The sequence below is a fragment of the Lampetra fluviatilis genome, chromosome 56 (genome assembly GCF_964198595.1).
Source record: "Lampetra fluviatilis chromosome 56, kcLamFluv1.1, whole genome shotgun sequence".
NCBI classification, from domain to species: Eukaryota; Metazoa; Chordata; class Hyperoartia; order Petromyzontiformes; family Petromyzontidae; genus Lampetra; species Lampetra fluviatilis.
Window position 1 is genome coordinate 3,547,758 of NC_136330.1, and position 23,307 is coordinate 3,571,064.

General features: G+C 46.5%; 1 protein-coding gene across 2 annotated transcripts in view; it reads right to left on the bottom strand.

Annotated features, from left to right (window-relative positions):
* Positions 1–23,307, bottom strand: part of LOC144950087 (E3 ubiquitin-protein ligase RNF13-like) — a 93,980-nt gene that overhangs the window by 70,261 nt on the left and 412 nt on the right. The window contains exon 2 of one of the 2 annotated variants that reach the window (XM_078880108.1): positions 8,333–8,415. The exons of the other annotated variant lie outside the window; for it this stretch is intronic. The gene's annotated coding sequence lies outside the window, so the exon portion shown is untranslated. The remainder of the gene's footprint in view (positions 1–8,332; positions 8,416–23,307) is intronic. 2 annotated transcript variants of the gene reach the window in all.

A 23,307-nucleotide genomic window follows, 5' to 3' on the forward strand; every position in this document is an offset into this window, starting at 1 on the left:
GGAGGGGACACACACACATACACACGGTGAAAGTGATAAATGAATGAATGAAACAATTATGCGACTCGACTCACAACTTTGCTACGCAGAGAAATTCCACGCTACCCACGGAATCATCCGCAGGATGCGGTGAGAATCCGTGACCATTCGTTGTACAGGGAAACCTCGACTTACGAACGATTTAGGTTCCAGAGGTCTGTTCGTAAGTCGATTTGTTCGCAAGTCCAACTTTACTCCTGTCGATTCCAAACACCTTGTACGGCATGTACACAAAACACGGGGATTGGCTTTAAAAGTTGTATACTCTCCTGAAGACGTAGATGCCACTGGTTCTTCACGTTCTACAGATGTAGATGCCACTGGTTCTTCATGTTCTGTAGATGTAGATGCCAATGGTTCTTCACGTTCTAGAGATGTAGATGCCACTGGTTGTTCACGTTCTGCAGATGTAAATGCCACTGGAGGGGGGGGGGGGGAAATCGCTTAATGCGCCACTTTTCAGGAACACATCTACCGCGGTTATATGAGGAACCGCTGTGCATAAATCTACGACATTCAGAACATGTCACCTTTGACCCCAATCCTCAATCAGGCCGGGCTTCCGATCGTCTCACGCAGTCGTTTTTTTTTTTGCAAAGCCGTTGTGTGTGGTGCGGTTCGTGTTTTCGCAATGGCACGAGCAATAAAAACATTTCCCAATTGAGCCCACGTGCCAACCAAAATCACGCGCAGACATGTTATCGCAAACGATTTCTCCATGTGGAAAAGCCTCGTACGCTCCTCTACCATCTAATACGACTGCACACCATGCTTCCCTGCCACGTTCTGCTAAAAAACTTCCAAGGATCTTAAACCAACGTTCCATTAAATTAATCGCTCGTAGCACCGTATTCATACGGTCACCCGTAGCCAAAATCCAGAAGGCTCTATTTTTCAGTTGCTTTGTTCAGAGTTCAAACGCGTGACCCTTACGGTAGTAATCGGCACGACTCCAGCTTCAGACATCCACCTCTTAGCACGAATTCTGATCTCTTTCGCTCTCTCTTGTACACAGGTTTATTTAACTTCATACTGGTAGGAACCTCCTGGAGGGGCTGGGTGGGGAGGGGAGGGTGGGGAGAGGCTGGGTGGGGAGGGTGGGGCTGGTTGGGGGTGGGAAGGGTGGGGAAGGGAGGGGCTGGGTGGGGAGGGGCTGGTCACCCCGTGGTGCCCTTATAAAACTCAACGTTTAACCTACTCACGCCGGCTTGTGCCTGCCCTCACAGTCGGACATATTTGCGGAATACACCACGCCGCCGTTGACCCTGCAGGCCATTGACCGAGCAACCCAACGTTCCTACCAGCTCCCTCCGCAGGAATGTGTTAATAAAGGTCCTGCCGACGTCTTATCCTCCTAACAACCCCCTACATTTACATTTTAACGTCTCACACCACTGATCACCGTCATCACCATCATCATCGTCATCGTCAGCCACGGTCAATCCACTGCTGGATGAAGGTTTTCCCCCCAGCCCCCCCCCCCCACCCCAATCAAGCTGCCGCCTACTCTCTCACGATCCTGCGATGCGGTAATCCGAGCAGCGCCTCGCACGCCGGCTCCGTCATCGCCGTTCCAACTCTCCTCGTCAATGTCTTCATGTTCACAACACACGCGCCGCACCAGGCACTTTATATTCACTCGCGGGATTAAACGATGAATCACGTCCGCGAACGGCGAGAAAACCCATCGTGACGACGACGACAACGACGACGGCGTGGCCACACGTGCAGTTCCACTGCGCTGGTGGTCTGGGCAAGGCGGGGGCGCTTTTTGATCGTGCAATGCCTGGCGCCCTTATATTTTTCGTATCTTCCCCGATTTGACTTGCATCCCACTGGGATTTTTGCACACAGCGTTGGTGTATTTTTCTGCAATATTTTGCTGTCTTTTCTGTTTGCACTTAGTCACATAGTCACTTTAAGATGTTTTCTTGTTCATGTTATTTTGTTTGTTGCGGTTGCACCCGATTCAAGAGCCGAATGGCTCACAGGGCTATACCAAATAAATTAACTTGATTGCAACCGTGCTATGATGCATGTAGGCGTGGACAAGCAACAACGCGTTTTTTGCACGACAGGGCGTTAGAAGGGCCCGCAGAAGGGGTCACCGGAGGCCCACTTCTGAGAAAACCTTCAAAAAACAAGTCGCCCCCGTCACAAGAGAGACGTCAAGACGTATTGCATTTATTAAATTCTCAGAGCTGGAACTTTGCCAACACAAGCACACACACACAAAAGCAAATATTGGATTACATTTTTTTTCTACGTGTGCCCGAGTCGAGAGGAGCCATTTGAGGTGGTTAGGTCACCTGGTAAGGATGCCCTTCTGGTAAAACTCCCCCTGGAAGTCTACGGGGCAGCAGCAGCAGCAGCAACGTCCCACTGGGCGAAGGCCCCGGGGCCGGCCCAGGACCAGGACCAGGACCCGGTCCGTGACCGAGTCCCAGAAATACAATATTTAATTGCCCTGGACATTTTGTATTATTTGGAACCACGGGGTACCGCCATAAGGATCTAATGCCGCCGATGTTGCCGCGCCGCCGGTGGATTTAAATCCGCTGTAAATTGTGCACGAGCGTGATTAGCGTAGTTTATCTTCGACCGATGTGTCCACGTTGCCCAGGTTAGCGCACTGACACTCCACAAGCGTTATTAGCGTAGTTTCTCACCGCAATGTGCCCACGTTGCCCACGTTAGCGCACTGACACTGCACAAGCGATATTAGCGTAGTTTCTCACCGCAATGTGCCCACGTTGCCCACGTTAGCGCACTGACACTGCACAAGCGTTATTAGCGTAGTTTCTCACCGCAATGTGCCCACGTTGCCCAGGTTAGCGCACTGACACTGCACAAGCGTTATTAGCGTAGTTTCTCACCGCGATGTGGCCACGTTGCCCACGTTAGCACTGACACTGCACAAGCGTTATTAGCGTAGTTTCTCACCGCAATGTGCCCACGTTGCCCACGTTAGCACTGACACTGCACAAGCGTGATTAGCGTAGTTTCTCACCGCAATGTGCCCACGTTGCCCAGGTTAGCGCACTGACACTGCACAAGCGTTATTAGCGTAGTTTCTCACCGCAATGTGCCCACGTTGCCCACGTTAGCGCACTGACACTGCACAAGCGTTATTAGCGTAGTTTCTCACGGTGATGTGCCCACGTTGCCCAGGTTAGCACTGACACTGCACGAGCGTTATTAGCGTAGTTTCTCACGGTGATGTGCCCACGTTGCCCACGTTAGCACTGACACTGCACAAGCGTTATTAGCGTAGTTTCTCACCGCAATGTGGCCACGTTGCCCACGTTAGCACTGACACTGCACAAGCGTTATTAGCGTAGTTTCTCACCGCAATGTGGCCACGTTGCCCAGGTTAGCACTGACACTGCACAAGCGTTATTAGCGTAGTTTCTCACCGCGATGTGGCACGTTATCAAGTTAGCGCGGACACTGTAAAGCTGCAAAAAGCGCACACGTTTGTTCTCTTTATGATATAAATACAATAGAACGCTCCATTATCCGCGCTAATGACAGGGAGAATTGGCCGTGGATAATTCTAAATCACGGATGATCCAAAAATAGAAATTTTCCACGAAGCTCAAGGCCAAAAAACACAAATTTAGGGGTATAACTGAATGGTTTTTGAAGCACAACTGACGATCGATGTGCGTGCTCCGTGATGACACTTTCCTGGCTCCCGCTCAGAAGACTCGGCCTACGATGTGAACAGCAACAGAGCCACGCTAATCAACATCAATCAAACTCCGCCCACTTTTGCAAAGATATGCAACTACTGTACTGTAGAGGCGATCACGTGGATTTCGGATTAACCGCGGCAACATATTTGTTCGGTTTAAGCACGTGACTTGCAATAAACATTTCCAAGAATTACAATCTATAACCGTTTTTTTAGATTAATTTGGGCTTATGGGGAAATTCACGAGTTATTAATTTATATTATTGATTCTTTCGGTAAAGTCATGTAGAAGGGAAATAATAAAATAATATAAATATAAAACAATACAAATTCTCACGACGTTTCGACTGCAACACAAGCAATCAACATGAGGTGTGAAATCCACAGCAAGAAATTTATTTCAAATTCTTTTTTTTTTCAAATTTTATTGCTGTGGATTTCACACCTGATGATGATTGCTTGTGTTGCAGTCGAAACGTCATGAGAATTTTAATTGTTTTATATTTATATTATTTTATTATTTCCCTTCTACGTGACTTTACCGAAAGAATCAAGAACATGAATCCCTGCAGTGACGAAAGCTTTAAATCCAAATTTTTGTTAATTTTTGTCAAAATCTCAGGTGCGCGGTTAATCCGCAAATCAGATTAAACCGCACGCAGATAATCAAGAGCCTTACTGCATACGTGAACTGTGTGAGTGGCCGACACAAACATTTCATAGCGATGGGCTGGTTACCATTGAGATCCGGGTTTCTAATCCAAGTTTCAGCCACCCCTGATTAAACCGGGTTCTCGAGTGTAGTGACGACTTTGCTTGTCTCAGTCCGGTCAACAATGACTGGACAAAAAAAAAAAGCGATCGCATTAAAATTTGTTACAACGCCCAATTCGGCTAAATCTCAGCTCCGAATGAAAATATCGGTTCGACTGCCACGCAACGAACGCTACTCCCAGCGGTACGGCGGGTGGTGAACGTCTTGCCCTCTTCTGCGTGGATTCAGTGGTCACTCGAGGTGATCTCGGCGGTAGCTCGGCCGTATCCGCTTCTGCAGACCGCCCTTCAACACGGCGAGTCGTCGCCGCTCTGCGAGAGCTTACGAACGGAGGCTTCGTCTCGTGGCAACCGAGAGCTGAGTCGACGATCGAGTTCGAGCGGGAAGGAAATGAGTCACCCACAAGTGGAGGAAATTCCCTCCCATAGTCCCTGTGTATCCGCTGATAACCGCAAGGGTTACCATAATGGCCGTGGTGGCGAGATATTAACTCCCTCGCCTGGTATGCAGGAGGTCGCGGGTTCGATCCCGACCTTGACGCTGGCTGTATATGTGGAGTTTGCGTGTCTCTCTCCCCGTGGTCGCGTGGATTTTTATCCGGCTCCTCCGGTTTTCCCCTCCGCATTTAGAATCAACGTGCATTCAGAGTACAGTAAAAGCTTGGATTGCGAGCATAATTCGTTCCGGAAACGTGTTTGTAATCCAAAGCACTCGTATATCAGTTGTGATCACGTGACGCTCGGCAGACAAAGCGTATACACGCACTACTCGTATTGCAAGACCTCGCTCGTTTATCAAATTAATATTTATTTAAAAAATTTGCTCGTCTTGCAAAACACTGGCAGACCAAGTTACTCGCAATCCAAGGTTTTACTGTATTTGGTTGCTGCTATCCGCACGACAATAAGCCACTTCGTTAAGCTGTCATTTGTGGCCAGGTCGCTTCTGAAAAAAAAACTTCATAGCTCAGTGGGCCTTACCTGGTAAAATAAAGATAGTTTTGTTCAGTTTGCTACAGTTTTTGTATTCATATTCTTGGTTCTTTCGGTAAAGTCACCTAGAAAGGAAATAATAAAATAATAAAAATAAAACATAATAAAATAATTATCACGACGTTTCGGCCGCAACGCAAGCAGCCGTCCTCAGGTAAAGACCAGGTCTGTCGGGGAGACAGCGTCTGAACATTCAGACGCTGTCTCCCCGACAGACCTGAATTCCTGTGTGGAGTTGTTGCGCGCACTTACGTGCTGAAAGGTCCCAGCAGAATTTGTAGTCGTAAATAATGACCCCACCACTTTAATTCCCCAGAGTATTTTCGTTCCGCGAGCTTGCCCTTGACGGGCGTTTCGAAAAGGCGCCCCACGTAAAAAGCATTTTTTTTTTACGGAATGCGCCACGGCATTTCTCGTGCGCAGTGCCCCGGCGATGGAGAGACGGAATTGTTTACCAGCGTTGGCGCAAACTGCTGACCGTTTCCGCCTAATAACGAAGCCGCAGCACAACAAACGCTCGCCTAAGCACAAGCTTCAACGAGGGCGACGTCGAACAGAACAATTTTAGGAAGCGCAAACGTTGACCCACATATTTCGATTTAAAGCTTTCGTGACTGCAGGGATTCATCTTCTTGGTTTTTTCGGTAAAGTCACGTAGAAGGGAAGTAATAAAATAATAAAAATAAAACAAGGCGCCCTTCCCCCCCCTTCCAACCCAGCTTAAATATAGCTTAAATATACTGTCTCCCCGACAGACCTGGTCTTCGCCTGAGGACGGCTGCTTGCGTTGTGGCCGAAACGTCGTGAGAATTATTTTATTATGTTTGATTTTTATTATTTTATTACTTCCCTTCTACGTGACTTTACCGAAAGAACCAAGAAGTTGACCCACATTTTAAGCGGACGCGCTTTGTGCTAAAAGGTTAACGGGTTCATCAATTAGTACGATTGTTAGTCAGCGCAGTAGCGGCCGGGACATGTGCCCACCTTCATTACGGGCTGCCGTGGGGCATTATAGGCAGAAGAAAAATGTAATCAGAACCCCCGTTGTGCCGCTCCTCATATGAACAAAAATGTGTGTTTCGTCCATGAGACGACTGGCTATCCGGTAATTGTTTAACCAAGCAAACTCGAGATAACGTTTGACCTGGGTCCCATCAGCAGCTTGTTAAACACATGCCGCCGGGTTACCAGACGTTATTGGCAAGAGCACTCCATTTAAACTCTGGGGTCCCTGTTCACCGTCAAAAGCAATATGACACGTAAATTAATTTGGGCGCTACGGTGGCTAGGAGATGTTAACTACCTCGTCCGGTACACAGGAGGCCGTGGGTTCCATCCCGAACCTGACGCCTGTATATTTGGAGTATGCATGCTCTCCCCGTGGTCGTGTGGATTTTCCCCGGGTCCTCTGGTTTTCCCCTCGACATTTAGAATAAACGTGCGTTTAGGGTATTTGGCTGCTATAAATTTCCACGTGATAAGCCACTTCGTTGAAATCAAAACAATGCATTGAGCTGTACGCCTTTTGGCGTCTTCTGGTCGAACACCATATGAGACTAGGCTCTAAGGAAAGCTGTCTCTGGTGTGGACCAATCAATTTCAAGGACAATGCATACATTATCAGAGTGTGTTTTTTGTTTGCATTCTGACCGCAGGTATTGTGGTTAATGCAAACATGATTCCCTGTGAAAAAAAGTTTTCAGTTTTATTGCCAGAAAAAAGGGTAAATAAACTATCATTATTAATTCCCCTTCACATTTAGAAATATGCGTTTAAGAGCATTCAGCTACTGCTATCAATTTCCACGAGATAAGCCGCTTTGTTGAGCTATCATGTGTAGGCAAGGTCGCTTCTGAAAAATAGCCATACAGCTCGGTGGGCCTTACCTGGTCAAATACAAACTTGTTTTAATAGTTTTAGTGACATCTGCCTCTGGTGCGTCTGCCTTATATAAACACAGTTCTAGTAATATGCAACATATCCTTAAATTACACTGATGGAGGGGGGAGGCAAAGGGCCACTTCTGATACATGCACACTACTTTGGATATAAGCACAGCTGGCCTTGCTCCCAAGGGGAGTGCTTATATCCAGCTTCGGGATATATTGAAGCTGGCTCCAAAGCAGCTGCGTGTGGACAAGGCGAGTCAGATATTGCGCACCTTGGCGCAAAGCACCAGACGCGTAGCTAGGGGGGGGGGCAGGGGGGTACATATTTCCCCGGGCGTCAAGGTAAAGGGGCGCCACAATGAGGCTTACAACGTTACATTATCACTTACTGCGGCGGGCGCGGCAGCCTGAAACTACTGCACAAATCTACACCTCAACCTCAAAGTTTATATATCCCGCCACACGCAGCCTACATGTCATGTAATTACATTTTGGTAAGTGATTAAACGGGGGGGGGGGGGGCGCCAATTTGATAGTTCGTCCCCGGGCGCAAACTATCCTAGCTACGCCTGTGCAAAGCACTTCCCTCCGTGTTCACGGTACAATCTCGCGCTAAATACGCTTAAAATTTAGGACCGAAATAGCTGATGACCGCGGTACGGCATGGAATGTCAGTTTAAATAAAGCACCGTACGCGAAACGAAAAAATGCAGCCGCCGCTTGCAAAACTATCATCCTGGAAACGTCCGAAGTGAACCTCATCCCTCGCCGGCAGGTTGATGGATGATCCAGCGCTCGCCCGCCTCACCGCGGTCAACCCGCTCCCCGGCAGTCAATCGCTTCCACGTCGCTCTGCTATCGCTACGACAATGGGCAACGTCACTCGCCGCACTCAATCCCATCACCCGCGTCGAGGCCTTCATCTGGACACACCAACCTTTCCGCTTCGTCACGTCGCGCTGCTGCTCCCTGCTTGGGAAACCCGTTGCCACGCGCCGCGCTCGTAATCTACGCAAAGGGCTGTAAACAACAGAGGTAACTAGTCGTCGTCATCCGGTCGGTGTTTATTTGGAGCCTCTGGGCCTGTGCTCATCAGCTGTGAAAAAGAGGAAACAGCTGTGAAAACGAGAGGAAGCAGCTTTGAGGATGACGTCGCCAAAAACCACCGGGGCCTTTTTTTTCAGTCATTAGACTTGTGACTAAACAATTCGTTGAAATACTGTATGGCATGCGGTGCTCCTAAATTATCTGGAACATTTACATCGAGTAGACTCTGTAACTCGGATCTAGGATAAAAGTAATCTTTTTCATGCAATCTTCTTTTAATGTCTTTAACGTGGTTTTTTTTTTAACGTCTTTTTCGTGTACCGTGATCAAATTTCACAACTCTCGCAGCGAGCAGCGCACCACTCCGTGGTCAGCAAATGCTCCCCGCAAAAGGTGACGTCACAGGAACACCGCTTCTCAAGACACGTCAAATAAGCATCTTCTCATACAAAAACCAGCGGAAAACATCTTTACGTGCCCTACCCTGCAGGCAGTGTTCGTCGCGGGGAAAATCAAACCCATTGATGGTTTAAATCTCACATCTGGAAATTTACAAAAAATCCGGTGGTGAAGCAGGTCACGTCGAGTGTATTTTGCTTAACGAGATGAGAACTCGAGACAAGAGGATGAATTTAATTTGCAAGAGTGACCTGGGAAATGTATATTGAAGCAAGCTTAATGTTAAGCAGGTTCTTTTTGTTTCTTTGACGCAGTTTTTTTTTGGTGACCAGGCTGAAACCATCGACTCACCTCGCTTGATTAATCACGGATTCCAACACACGGGGATCTCAGCGGTGCCAAGCTCAGAGCTTTGACCTCTGTGCCACCTGTCAAACCCTTTTCAGTGCCTACCTTATTACAGACCAATTCAGACCTTACTGGTCACCCCGCGCCTCCTTATAAATATTCAACGTTCATCCTACAAAGTCCCATCACAAGGGAGAACCGCAAATAAACAAAAAAAACGTTTTACTCCATTCCCATACAAGACTACGGGTAAACCGTATGGGATGACAGGTATGCACCTGGCCAGCATTCTCGTGCAATCACCTCGACAAAGGCCGAGAGAGCATCAACATCTCGCTCGACTTGAGAACCGTGCTCAACAATCTTACACGTAGGAACAACAGGTTCCACACTGCCCACCAGGGATTATTACAGGTAGGAACAACAGGTTCCACACTGCCCACCAGGGATTATTACAGGTAGGAACAACAGGCTCCACACTGCCCACCAGGGATTATTACAGGTAGGAACAACAGGTTCCACACTGCCCACCAGGGATTATTACAGGTAGGAACAACAGGCTCCACACTGCCCACCAGGGATTATTTGTCTGTCTGTCGTGCATAGCCACGCCCTCGATTTGTATTTCATAGCAGCGCTTCGGGCGGGCTCAGCACCACGCAGCTTGCGCCGCGTGACACGGATCGCACGAATGCGCTGTCCAACCAAGTTCCTACCTGCCCACTCCGAAGGAACGTGTTTGATACATCGGGGGCTGCCACGTTCGCCAACCGTGTGGCTTCTCGGCGGCAGTGGGACAGTTGCTCCGGCACGGCTGCTACGAGCCCCAAGCGTAGCTCTTCATATCGCCACCGTGGGGCTGAGATGTTAACCACCTCGCCATCCTTTTCCGCTCCAAAGTTACCAACATTTCCATATATATAACAGGCATAGTTGTGATTATGTGTGTGGGACCGTCACAGCTAAATTTACGTGACTTTACCGAAAAACCTAAGAGTATGAATCCTTGCAGTCACGAAAGCTTCAAATCTAGAACCAACTGTGTGGTCTACCTCCCCCCCACCCCCCAAATCTTTGTTCCAGTTGCACCATCGGCTTCAAGTCACAGAGCAGTGCAGCAGGCGTCGTCAGAGAGGGTTCACAAAACGACTCCTGAGATCTTTTTCGATTTAAAGCTTTCGTGACTGCAGGGATTCATCTTCTTGGTTCTTTCGGTAAAGTCACCACGTAGAAGGGAAGTAATAAAATAATAAAAATAAAACATAATAAAATAATTCTCACGACGTTTCGGCCACAACGCAAGCAGCCGTCCTCAGGTAAAAACCAGGTCTGTCGAGGCGACAGCGTGACTTTACCGAAAGAACCAAGAAGATGACTCCTGAGATCATTTGAAGTCGCTATTTTTGCCCACACACGGTCGGGGTCAGTGGGGGGGGGGAGGTCGCACATCCCACGCACGCGCACGATTTAAAATCCTCGTTGATCTACGCAATCAGCGGGACAGGTTCGATATATATCCGTCGGCCCTCGAGTGTCCGTAGGTGAACACGTGCCCGCTGAATCGGGGCCGACTGCGCTTCGTTGGGCCTTCTACCTCGGACGGGGGACCGCCGCCTCACGCGCGCGGCGACATCGGAGCCGGATTATTTTGGCTTTTAATCCCAACCCAACCTCAATGTCAATCGGGCACAAGGGGACCGCGCGCGAGTCAAGTGGATAGGCCTGCCGATCGCCGCGCCACTTGCCACCGAGCCAGCGTCATTCGCCGTCCCGTTTGACAGCGGCGGTTCGATCCCTGGGGGCTTTTCAAGAAGGGGAATTAGCGCAACAACAAACCACCCCCCCCTCCCCCCTACGATAAAGCGGCACATTAAAGACCCAGTGAACGAATCGCCCTCGAGAATTGTGTTCCATCGCAACGGTCCACATTCGTTTGGCCACTCAGCGCCAGAGGTCGCAACCTGGTACCCGATACCCGTACCCTACCCGATACCCGGATACCCGTACCCAGCCGGGTACGGGTACCTGTTTGCGACCCTGGTGTGGCCGGGTACGGGTACGGGTAGGCCGTGAGTCACTGGTGAGTAACCATTTGTCACTCATTTCGGGTAGGGTAGGGTAGGGAACGGGTACCCGTACCCGGCTGGGTACAAGTACCCATTTGCAACCCTGGTACGGGTACGGGTAGAGAATCAAAACCCGTTTGCGACCTCTGCTCAGCGCACAAGGGCAGCTGAAGCATCTCAGTAAATGTCCGTGCGTTCGTTTGCCCAATACTAACGCGCTCCCAAACTGAGCGCGTTACGAAGAGCGCGCTACGGTGTGTCAAGGGTCACAACGCCGTCCGTTGGCCGAGTCGGCCGCACAGCGCGGTTTAACGATGGTGTCATTTCTCCGCAGCGTGACGGCGATATGCATTGTCGCGACATCGTTTCCCGTGACGCGCAAGTGAATTTTGCAACTTGTCGTCTGGTTTTCGTGCTCTGCTGTAGGAATAATTTTAACGTAAAATGTCACCAACTGCACAGTTCACTCGGCATGAGCCTGCCATAAGTTTTTTTGGAAGCATTACAATCGGTCACGCCTATAGTAATCCAGATGCGGTCAGTGAAATAACGTTGAATAATTTCCGAATTCAATCAACCACGATTCAATCGACTCGTTCGATAAACAATGTAATGAGCTGTGAAAAGTATGACGGCTTACGATTGCCATGCAATGGCTTTTCTCTGAAAAACATTCAAGGAACGTCACTAATTTAATGGGCCATAGCTATTTAATTACAGCCATTAATTGTTGAGTTCTCGACTTCATAAATATTTTGCCGGGCTGAAAAAATATTTCAGGAAAATTGAGAAAAATAAATATGAAGTACGGTAGATATTATTACGTACTGAGGAAGATACGATACCTTGCATTTAATATCAGTCTACGACACCTTGTTGCTGTATGACGATATTCACTTGAGTCGCCGGCCGGCTCACTCAGCGGTGGAGCAAGCGGCCCGCAATCAGAAGTCTATCGAGTTCACATCCTGTTTGGGGGATTTACTCAGCCCATCATCCCTCTGTGGTCGATAAATTGAGAACTGCTTTGTAGTTGTGCTATGCATTGCTTCACGGCCCGTTATATGAACGTGGAATTTCCTTCGCCGTCTCAGTTCACATCCTGGTTGGGGGTTTACTCAGCCCATCATCCCTCTGTGGTCGTTAAAATTAGTACCGCTTTGCGGTTGTGCTATAGATAACGTCTTGGCCCGTTATAGCAATGTGGAATTTCCATCAGTTTTTGTTGCCAGATCAAAGGGTAAAAAAACCACTTATCATATTTTTTACTGGCAAACGAGGTACCAATGGTGTAAATGTTTACCCCGAGCTCTCATACTCTGATGGTGCATTGTCTTTGAGTTGTGCGCCTTTTGGCGACATCTGGTCCAACCCATGTGAGACTAGGCTCTAAGGAAAGCTGTCTCGGGTGTGGACCAATCAACTTCAAGGACAGTGCATGCATTATCAGAGTTATGTTTTTGGTTTGCATTACGACTGCAGGTATTGTGGTCTATGCAAACATGACTCCTTGTAAAAAAGGTGTCAGTTTTGTTGCCAGAAAAAAGGGTAAAAAACCAATTATCATCTTTAAAGCTCATCGGATTTCTCCTGTACAGATAAATATTCCGATTCTATTCAAAATAATTTTGAGTACGGTAATGGTAAAAACAAGGTTGTGACTCTTGGAGTGTAACCTGGTTTATTGCCAACGATCATTCTCCCAAATAATCCCATCGCTCCACACGCGAGCCGCTTGTAAATCTGCCCACACACCCCCGGCCCGCAGGAGCGAACGTTTAATTTAATTACAGAGATCCGGTCCGCGGTATACGAAAACGCACGGAGTTCGCACATGCACTGTACGGTATCTTCGTACTGAGATGTGCGTTTGCCCATTTAAAATGCACGAGGAATACGCTATATTTGTGTATTGCACTGGCACATATAATGTGCATAGAAACACGCAAATCAATTCTACATGTGTTGTACGGAATGAATGTGTGTGCACTTGAGAGAACACTTCAAATCGAATTCTAGATTTGAAGTTTTCGTGACTGCAAGGGTCCATACACTTTGTTTTTTTTTTCTGTAAAGTCACGTAAGTAAAAAATAAAATAAAAATAAATTAAATCACGACGTTTCGGAGGCAACACAAGCTTCCGTCTTAAGGTGGCACCGTCACAGCAAAATTACTGTACTGAAGCCGGAAGCTTGTGTTGCCTCTGAAACGTCGTGATTTAATTTATTTCTATTTTATTTTTTACCTACGTGACTTTACTTCAAATCTAACCTTTAAATGCTCTGACGGTGCATTGCGCTTGTACTGTTCGCCCATTGTCGTTGTTCTCTGGTCTGACACTGGTGGTGAGACACTGGTGGTGAGACACTGGCGGTGAGACGAGGCCCTATAGAAGGCTGCTGTCTCTGGTGTAGGCCAATCAGTATCAAAGACAACGCGTCATACATTATCAGAGCCACGTGATTGTTTGCATGTTCACAAAGTACTGTGTGTGATTAGTGCAGACTTGATTCCTTGAAAAAAAAATCTATTTTGTGTTTGAACATCTTTATACCTCCTGTTTTATTGCCAGAAAGGGTAAACACCTATTATATTTTATCATAACCTTTTCTTGTTTTCTGGTAGGAACCTCCTGGTTACACCAGCCCACAGGGGATTATTGTGTCCGTCGTGCAGGGAAGGGCTGGGTAGGAAGGGAGGGGCTGGGTGGGGAGGGGCTGGGTGGGGAGGGTGGGGCTGGGTGGGGAGGGGAGAGTGGGGAGGGGCTGGGTGGGGCTGGGTGGGGGGAGTGGGGAGGGGCTGGGTAGGGGGTGGGAGGGGTGGGGCTGGGTGAGGAGGGGCTGGTCACCCCGTGGTGCCCTTATAAAACTCAACTTTTAACCTACTCACGCCGGCTTGTGCCCGCCCTCACAGTCGAGCATATTTGCGGAATACACCACGCCGCCGTTGACCCTGGCCATTGACCGAGCAACCCAACGTTCCTACCAGCTCCCTCCGCAGGAATGTGTTAGATACAGTGATGAGAGAGAATGTGATGAGATAAATTGATGCGCTATTATGATAACGTGCATGTATTTAATAGCTTATTTATATATTTATTTGTGGCAATTCATTAAAAAAAGATTTCCGTCGGCCAATATCATTGTCCGCAAAATGTTCTATTCAGGAGCATCTCCGCAACGTGTCCCTCTACGCGAACAAACGAGGCAACGCTGCACTGCAAGTTGAACTCGGCTCAACGTTTTGCAACCGCGCACACACGCGCCACGCAAAGCGGTCCGACAACCGCAAACAACGTCAAACGCAAAAAAATGAACTGCACTCACAATCGGAAAGTCCAATTACACGGGGAGAAGAAGAAGAAAAAAAAGACAATTACGAGGGCGGCTGAGCCGACACCGCTGAGATTCTGTGTTTCAATCCAAGGCAATCCAACGCCCGGTGACTTAAACTAAGATCCTACAGTGTGAACGAGTTGATGGCCTCAGCATGGTCACCAACGACCACACACACCATTAGATTTAATTTGGTTGCACGCTTAGCACGGCTAATTTTGTAATGCTCGTGCGTTAAACTTCTTTCGCTCCGTACGTAGTCAACCGTGCCAAAATAATTTTATTCCGATTGCACAATCGCAATAAAACAAATTGGGGACAAAATTCCACCCCGCTAACCTTCCCAACATTTATTTTCAAGACAATATAGATATTGCAGAGAGTGCTTAGTAATTTTAATATCAACATTATCAAATCTTCACAAGACTGCACGTTGGGATTGTGAGAATGAAAATATGGTCTCGGTCCCACTGTGGTGGTGGTGGTGACGGTGGTGTAATTATGGTTATGAATGCCTTCCATTGACATACAGACGCGTGCCGGTTTTGCCAGAGCACACACACGGAATCGAAAACTGCGGAAACCCATCTGTTTTACATGCCGTCGTTACGACACGTAATTTGGCAGCGTGCAGGGTTTTTGCGTTATTGTACACGCGCTGTACTGTACCGCGTAAGGTATATGTGTTTACAGACGATGATGCAGAAAACATCGTGCAAAAAAACGCTCGCCAGATCTCTCGCCAGATCTCTGAAGCCAAGTTGGGTTGAGCCTGGATAGTGCTTGGACGTGCAACCACCATGCAGACGATGTTAAAATCTGCGGAGATATGCGGCGGGCAGCTAAGAGAGACAGTGCAGCAAAATCCACCGATTTACTACTGTGAAGTCCTTCTATACTCTCATGGCAACGGCTGCCCACCTTCACCCAGCCCGCGCTGACGAGCGTGGTGAAATATGGACAAATATTTAAAGATTTTCTTGCCGGTGGTATTCAAGGCCTTGAATCGGTGGTTCTTAACTTGGGGTGCACGCACCCCTTGGGGGTACGAGATGCCCTTTCTGAGAACCAGGCTGCAGTAAAGGTTTAAGAACCACTGCCTTAAATGGGCTTGCTCCTCTGCTACGTTCATGACCTCCTTCAGCCATATAATCCATCAAGATCATCAAGATCCTCAGATCGCGCATTGCTCACTGTCAACAACGGTCTCTCGGCTTCACACTTGCGTGGTGGTGACGGCGCATTCGCAATGGCCGCCCCTAAACTCTGGAACTGCATGCCCCCCCTTTTGCGGCCAGGGCACTTCCGAGACACAAATCTTCAAATCTCGACACAAAAAGGTATCCGTTTAAAATGGATTTCTCTCCCGAGTTGTGTTCAAATGCCTTTCTAGCTTCGTCTTCCTTTGGTTGCTGTAAACAATGTTCCACCTTTCCATGCATAGAACTCTAAAAACGATTGTTTAAGGGTGCTTTATACATTAAAACTATTATTATTCAGATTTGCCGCGTAGCCTTACCAGACTTTTGGGGCAAGTCCTATTAGCGAGCACCTCATGAAGGCCGGTACGGCACACGATGGGGTGGGTGACCAGCACCACGCCAGGCTACCTTTGTCTCGCTAGTGGATACATGTACACATGTGTATCCACTAGCGAGACAACTAGGGATGTTGTACACATCGCACCATGGAACTCATTTGAGGCCAAGTCGACCGAGTAACCTCCATTGACCCGCACGGTGACGGGAGGCCCTCATCCAGCAGTGGATTGACAAAAGACTGCACACCTCTTCTTGGTTCTTTCGGTAAAGTCACGTAGAAGGGAAATAAATAATAAAAATAAAACATAATAAAATAATTCTCACGACGTTTCGGCCACAACGCAAGCAGCCGTCCTCACCTGAGGACGAATTATTTTATTGTTTCATTTTTATTACTTTATTATTTCCCTTCTACATGACTTTACCAAAAGAACCAAGAAGATGAATCCCTGCAGTCACGAAAGCTTTAAATCGAAATTTAAGGCTGCACCTGTACGCAAATATATGCAGTACATATCCGCACTTGTATACATTTTTCTACAACAATTTGGAGTCGTGAAAGCAAGCAAACAAACACACGGCTGAAAAAATAAGAATCGGTTTTACCCTTTCTGGCAATAATACAGCAGTTGTGTCAAGATGTTCAAACACCAAATATAAAAGTTTTGCAAAGAATCAAGCTGCATTAAACACACACACAGCGCTTGTGATGAACATGCAAACAAACACGTGGCTCTGATAATAAAGGGCATTGTCTTTGAAACAAGACACAGCAGCCTTCTCGAGGGCCCAGTCTCACCAGTGTCAGACCAGAGAACGCCAAAAGGCAAACAGTGCAAAGCAGAGGTCGCAACCGGGTACCCGATACCCGTACCCTACCCGATACCCGGCTACCCGTACCCGGCCAGGTATCGGGTACGGGTACCCGTTTGCGACCCTGGTGCGGCCGGGTACGGGTAAGGAATCAAAACCCGTTTGCGACCTCTGGTGCAAAGACAATTGGTTTTTTACCCTTTTATCTGTTTAAAACTCAGTTTTGTTGCCAAAAAAACCAATTATCATATGTTGCTACTTGGCTAAGGAGGTTCCAATGGTGTAAATGCTTACCCCGAGCTCTCATACTCTGATGGTGCATTGTCTTTGAGTTGTGCGCCTTTTGGCGTCATCTGGTCCAACACCATGTGAGACTGGGCTCTAAGAAAAGCTGTCTCGGGTGTGGACCAATCAATTTCAAGGACAGTGCATACATTATCAGAGTTGTGTTTTTGTTTGCAGGTATTGTGGTCAATGCAAACATGACTCCTTGTAAAAAAAGGTGCCAGTTTTGTTGCCAGATAAAAGGGTAAAAAAACTATTATCATATTTTGCTACTGGCAAAGGAGGTTCCAATGGAGTGCAAAGACAATGCACTCTCAGAGCATTCATAGCTTGGGGATGAGCAGCTGCAAAATGGGACCTTTCACCAATATCAAAGTATGAAAAAATAAAAATAGGTTTTACTCTATCTGGAAATAAAACGTGTTAAAATGTTCACACACCAAAACACAAGCTGCTTGAGAATGAATCCCTTCTATCAAGAGACCACAATATATACTCTTTGCGTCTTTGACAGTTTCACCTAAAGACGGAAGCTTGTGTTGCCTCCGAAACGTCGTGATTTTATTGTTTTTATATTTTTTTATTAATTTTTATTTAATTTTTTACCCACGTGACTTTACCGAAAGAACTAAGAGTATGAATCCTTGCAGTCACGAAAGCTTCAAATCTAGAATTTACCGGAAGACTCAAAGAGCATGAATTCCTGCAGTCACGAAAGCTTTAAGTCAAGATTTAGACCACAATGTCAATGACTGACTCTAGACGCTTACAACCCACACGGATGCTTCAACGGGGCACGCCAACTATCCCCTCTCGCCTAACACTACGCAGTGCCCCCCCCTCCCCGACCACCCCGCTTGCTTAGTCTGTCAATCACCCAGAGAGTCGCACAAGTCGTATTTCTCATATTGTTAGTTTTTTTCGGTAAAGTCACGTAGGTAAAAAATTAATGAAAGTAAAAAAAAATCACGACGTTTTGGAGGCAACACAAGCTTCCGTCTTCAGGTGGAACCGTATTTCTCCTCCGGAGCCACGCGACGATAAATTAAAAGCACACCCAACATTTCTGGAGGCCACCAGGGTTTAAACCCCCTGGTATTAAGATGGCAGCCTCAGTTACTTGACATGGATTTTACGAATAACCCCCACACTGCCCAGTCACCTCTCAACAAAAAAAGAACTCACCGCAACCGATTAGCACGGTAGATGACATGCGGTGCGCTCTTAAGAAGAGGTTCAACATGCGTACGTACAATAACAGTGGCCTGAAAGGCAACATTTCTTTATAAGGGGGTTATATATTTTGGACAATGGCTTTCTTCATCGCACGCATTTTTGAAGAGCGTTCAGCACTGATACAGATCACGTATAACGCCTCTTTGAAATTCCACACTGGCAATGATAGCTAAATAAGGATTAACTGCAATCCCTGTTGTTAATTTTGTTCTTGTCAACAATGTATGTTCATGCGGAGATTTCACCATGAGACTAAAGATCCGGTGAGCCGTTTGTGCATCACATTATAGCAGTGACAAACATACAATGTGTGCGTGTGTACCCTTTGTTTTTTTCGGTAAAGTCACGTAGGTTAAAATTTTAAATAAATTAAATCACGACGTTTCGGGCGCAACACAAGCATCCTTCTTCAGGTGGGGACAACTTAGCGAAAGCACACCGCTTAAAAAAAAAAGTGTGTGTCAAAGCTGGCAAACAAGCCAGCAAACGGCTTCGGGGGAATGATCAAAGTGCGTAGTGGTGTTACCACGCGGTGCAATCTTGAGATTCGGTGACCGCAATCACACTTTGGGGCCTATCGTTGATTGTCCATTTGTGTAGGAGCTTGCCGCATTCACGCTCAACTGCAACGGAATTTTAAAAACTACATTCCCATGAATAAAGTCTACGTAGAGATCACCTGGAATGAGACAAATCTCAGTGGCCCTTAAGCCGATACAAAAGAGTCCTCAGACGGATGACCACCATGGCATAAAACAGGTCTTGTAGGCTGCTGTGGGGCTTACGTTGTCAGCAGAAAAAACAATCCAGCAAAATCCACCGTCGTAATGTACTTCTATGCTTCCGTGTATACCGAACCCACCTTCACCAAACCCGCGCTGAGCAGCTTGGGAAGCATGGTCAAATAACCCCCATCACCTGCACAGTGTAAAGAGGCCCTCATCCAGCAGCGATTTGACCAAAGGGCTCGACACGCATGTGTACAATGAATAGTTTAGAAGAAAAAAAAACATGAAGTAAGTAGAGTGAAAGTGAGTGTTGGCCACGATGTGAATGGTTAATGAAGACGACCGCTTGTGTTGCGATCGAAACGTCGTAGTTTTTTGTTCTTTTTTCTTTGAACCTATCAACGTGACTTTACCGAAAGACCCAAGAATACAACACAAAGGATGAAAAAATAATAGGTTTTACCCTTTCTGGAAATAAAACAGGTTGTTAAGATGTTCAAATATCATAGAGAAACCTTTTGCAAGGAATCAAGTCTGCATTAACCACATGCAGTGCTTGTGGTGAACATATAAACAAACACGTGGCTCTGATAATATGACGCAATGTCTTGGAAACTGATTGACCTACATCAGAGACAGCCTTCTTTAGGGCCTAGTCTCACCAGTGTCAGACCAGAGAACACCAAAAGGCGATTAGCACAAAGACAATGGCACTCTCAGAGCATTTATAGCTCGGAGTGAGCAGCTACAAAATTGGACCTTTTTGGCAGTATCAAAGTATGAAAAAATAAGAATAGGTTTTACTCTTTCTGTCAATAGAACAGGAGTACATAAGACACGCGGCCACTTCCCGCACATTCACGAGACGCGCACTGCGATGTTCAGCGATGGTGCCACGCAGAATTAGGGCAAATGAAAATTCATCATCGCCACGGTCAAAGTTATTTATCTTGAAGGTAATTCCGGCAATCTAGTCAGAGCGCAGGCAGAACATCAAACAGGAAATTGAGTCGATGCACAGGACCACGCAGAATTAGGGCAAATGAAAATTCATCATCGCCACGGTCAAAGTTATTTATCTTGACGGTAATTCCGGCAATCTAGTCAGAGCGCGGGTAGAACATCAAACAGGAAATTGAGTCGATGCACAGGACAATTAAATGAGGAAGAACAATTATGAATATGCATGGTTTATGTGAATAATTTCCAACATGGATTCGTCTTTGTAATAGCAGTACGCAAGCAAACAGAAACCCATGTGTAGCCTGTTTGCTAATTGTCCTTTGTGGCTCTCTGTTGCGTCCAAGTTTTTAGGAACACTTTTGATCAAATCGGCCAGTTTTTCAAAGAGAAAGTCACAAATAGCAAAGCAATTTGATACTCAAATTTAGTGTCCCATAACTGCCATCATAATGATAACGGTAATTCATAGATGAAAGAGGGATAGAGTCCGATTGCTAGCCGACAAACCCTACGTTACTGTATGACGTACTGGGAAAACACCGTGGAATAGGAAGTTTGCATGTACACAGTTCTGCTTTGACGGTGACAGTTTCCAATCAGCTGAAACCGAGTATCAACAACCGCTTTAGAAGTGAAAATTAACAAAGTAAGTCAGCCTATATTGCCCAAATCACCTGGAATGGTACCGATCTTATCAAATCTTGGAAACTAAACAGCAGTGAGAGCCTGGAAAGTGGGTGGGTGACCACCTTGTACAACTGGCCATCTGTAAAAAATAGAGCTTCATAGCTCATTGGATTCCTACAGTATCAATACATATTCGGATTCTGATAGGCTGCCAGAGGAACACATTGTGGACATGACGGCAGTGCAGCAAAACCGCTGATGTTGTACTCCACTCCGACATTAATGCCCCCCATCATTCCCAACCCGCACCGAACTGCGTGGTGAAGTACGGTTAAAATATCGTGCCGCGACCGGCACGGTGTGGATTTTTCAAAAGAGGCTGTATGCGATCAACGCATTAAACCACGCGGAAGTAAAACCGCAGTGATGTCCCCAGAGCTCCACAACAAAAGCGGCAGGTCAAAACTTTTGGGACGTTTTTAATCAATAAGATGCGCACAGGGTCATCATCTTCAAGATAAGAGACGTAGTTGAATACCATGTCACACGGCAGCCCGCACGTCCTTTGGACGTGACCGTCTGTCCAGTCAACCAGCCAGCCAGCCAGCCAAACTTTTGTCTAATATAGCATTGTACTGTATATAGTATAAATTATTTAGATTATTTTGCTGCTGTTAATTTCCACACGATACGCTGCTTAGTTGAGCTATCATTTTGTGGCAAAGTCGCTTCTGAAAAATAAGCTAATGACTCGGTGGGCTTAAACTAGAAAGATACAAAAAAGTTGTGTTTATTTGTCTATATTTTTTAAAGTGATTTGTTTACCTTTCCTATACTTTTCACTCCCATCGTATTTTTGTATTGTTTGTTGTTGTTGTTGTTAATATTCTGACCGGCCCTGGCTGGACATCTATGGAAAAAGAGCTTTACAGCTCATCGGATTCCTCCTCCAGTATAAATATTTCTGAGTATTCATAATAAAGGTTTTAGGGTTAGATGGCCAAAGTATAAATGTGTCGTAACCCTCCACAACCGGTAAGGTTTGTCACGTATACAACGTGCCAATTAGTTACTACTTAAGCCCACCGGTGTGTTGGAGAGTAAATCCATAACATTTACAATACGAGTTACTACTTCAGCTGTAGTAACTAATTGGTGCATCGTTTACGTGACAAACCTTACTGGTTGTGTCGGGTTGTGGAGGGTTACGACACATTTATACTTAAGCGATCTAACCAAAAAACATTTATTGTGAATAATATTGGTCGCGAAACCTTACGTATTAAACTGATTTCTGAGTATGATAGCGGATCCCGCGCATTTGCGTGGGATACACGGCCGGAGATGGGTGCGTGAGGAAGCCAGTCAGCCAGGAAGCCAGCCAGGAAACCAGCCAGGAAGCCAGCCAGCCAGCCAGGAAGCCAGCCAGCCAGAAAGGAAGCCAGCCAGAAAGGAAGCCAGCCAGGAAGCCAGCCAGTAAGTCAGCCAGGAAGCCAGCCAGTAAGTCAGCCAGGAAGCCAGCCAGGAAGCCAGCCAGCCAGAAAGGAAGCCAACCAGCCAGGAATTCAGCCAGCCAGCCAGGAAGCCAGCCAGCAAAACATGATTCTGAATACCGCATAGTGTAGTATAGTACAGTATATAATCACAAGCACAACAACACCGAACTGGCGATAAACAAACAGCGCTAACCAAGTTATAATACGTAAGAGGTAGCAGGTTTTTTGTATTGAATTGAGGGAAAGTGAGACGATTGGAAGGAATTCCAAAGTCAAGCGGCGGAAGGTACAAAGAGCCTTGAGATTCACATTCTGAGAATGACACACACAGACACAAAAGCCACCATTCGCCACAATGCGAGTGTCACGTTCCCTGAGCGCTTGTGCCAGCCAAGGTACACCTTGAGGCCATCGCGTTAAGTGTCAAAGCAGGACCCGCTGACAAAGGCAGGCAAACACAGGTGTTATAGGTTATAACTGACTGCGTGGATTGGCAAGATAATGTATGAACTTCTTTCGCACCGTACGTAGCCAACCGTGCTAATCGAGGTTGCTTGGCGGCGGGGGGGGGTCAACATACTAAACACATTCTTGGTACTTTCGGTAAAGTCACGTGGACAGAAATTTTTAATAAAAAAAAGTAAAATGTTATTTCAAATTGATTTTATTATTTTATACAAAATAATAAAATTCTATAAAAAATGTACTTGCAATTTTATTTAATTCTTTTTTATTTTAATTTTATTAATTTTTTATTTTGTTATCTACGTGACTTCACCGAAAGAACCAATAATGTTTCATTTTAATTTTTATTATTTTTTCTTTTTCTTTTCTATCTACGCGACTTTACCGAAAGAACCAAGGACATGAATTCCTGCAGTCACGAAAGTAAAACATTAGTTTTTCTATCTACGTGACTTTACCGAAAGAACCAATAATGTATAACACAACAAAAGCAGTTCAAAAAAAAAATGACTTTTCAACCGAGATGACTTTAAAAGTGCGCGTTGGCCTTCCTAATACCGCG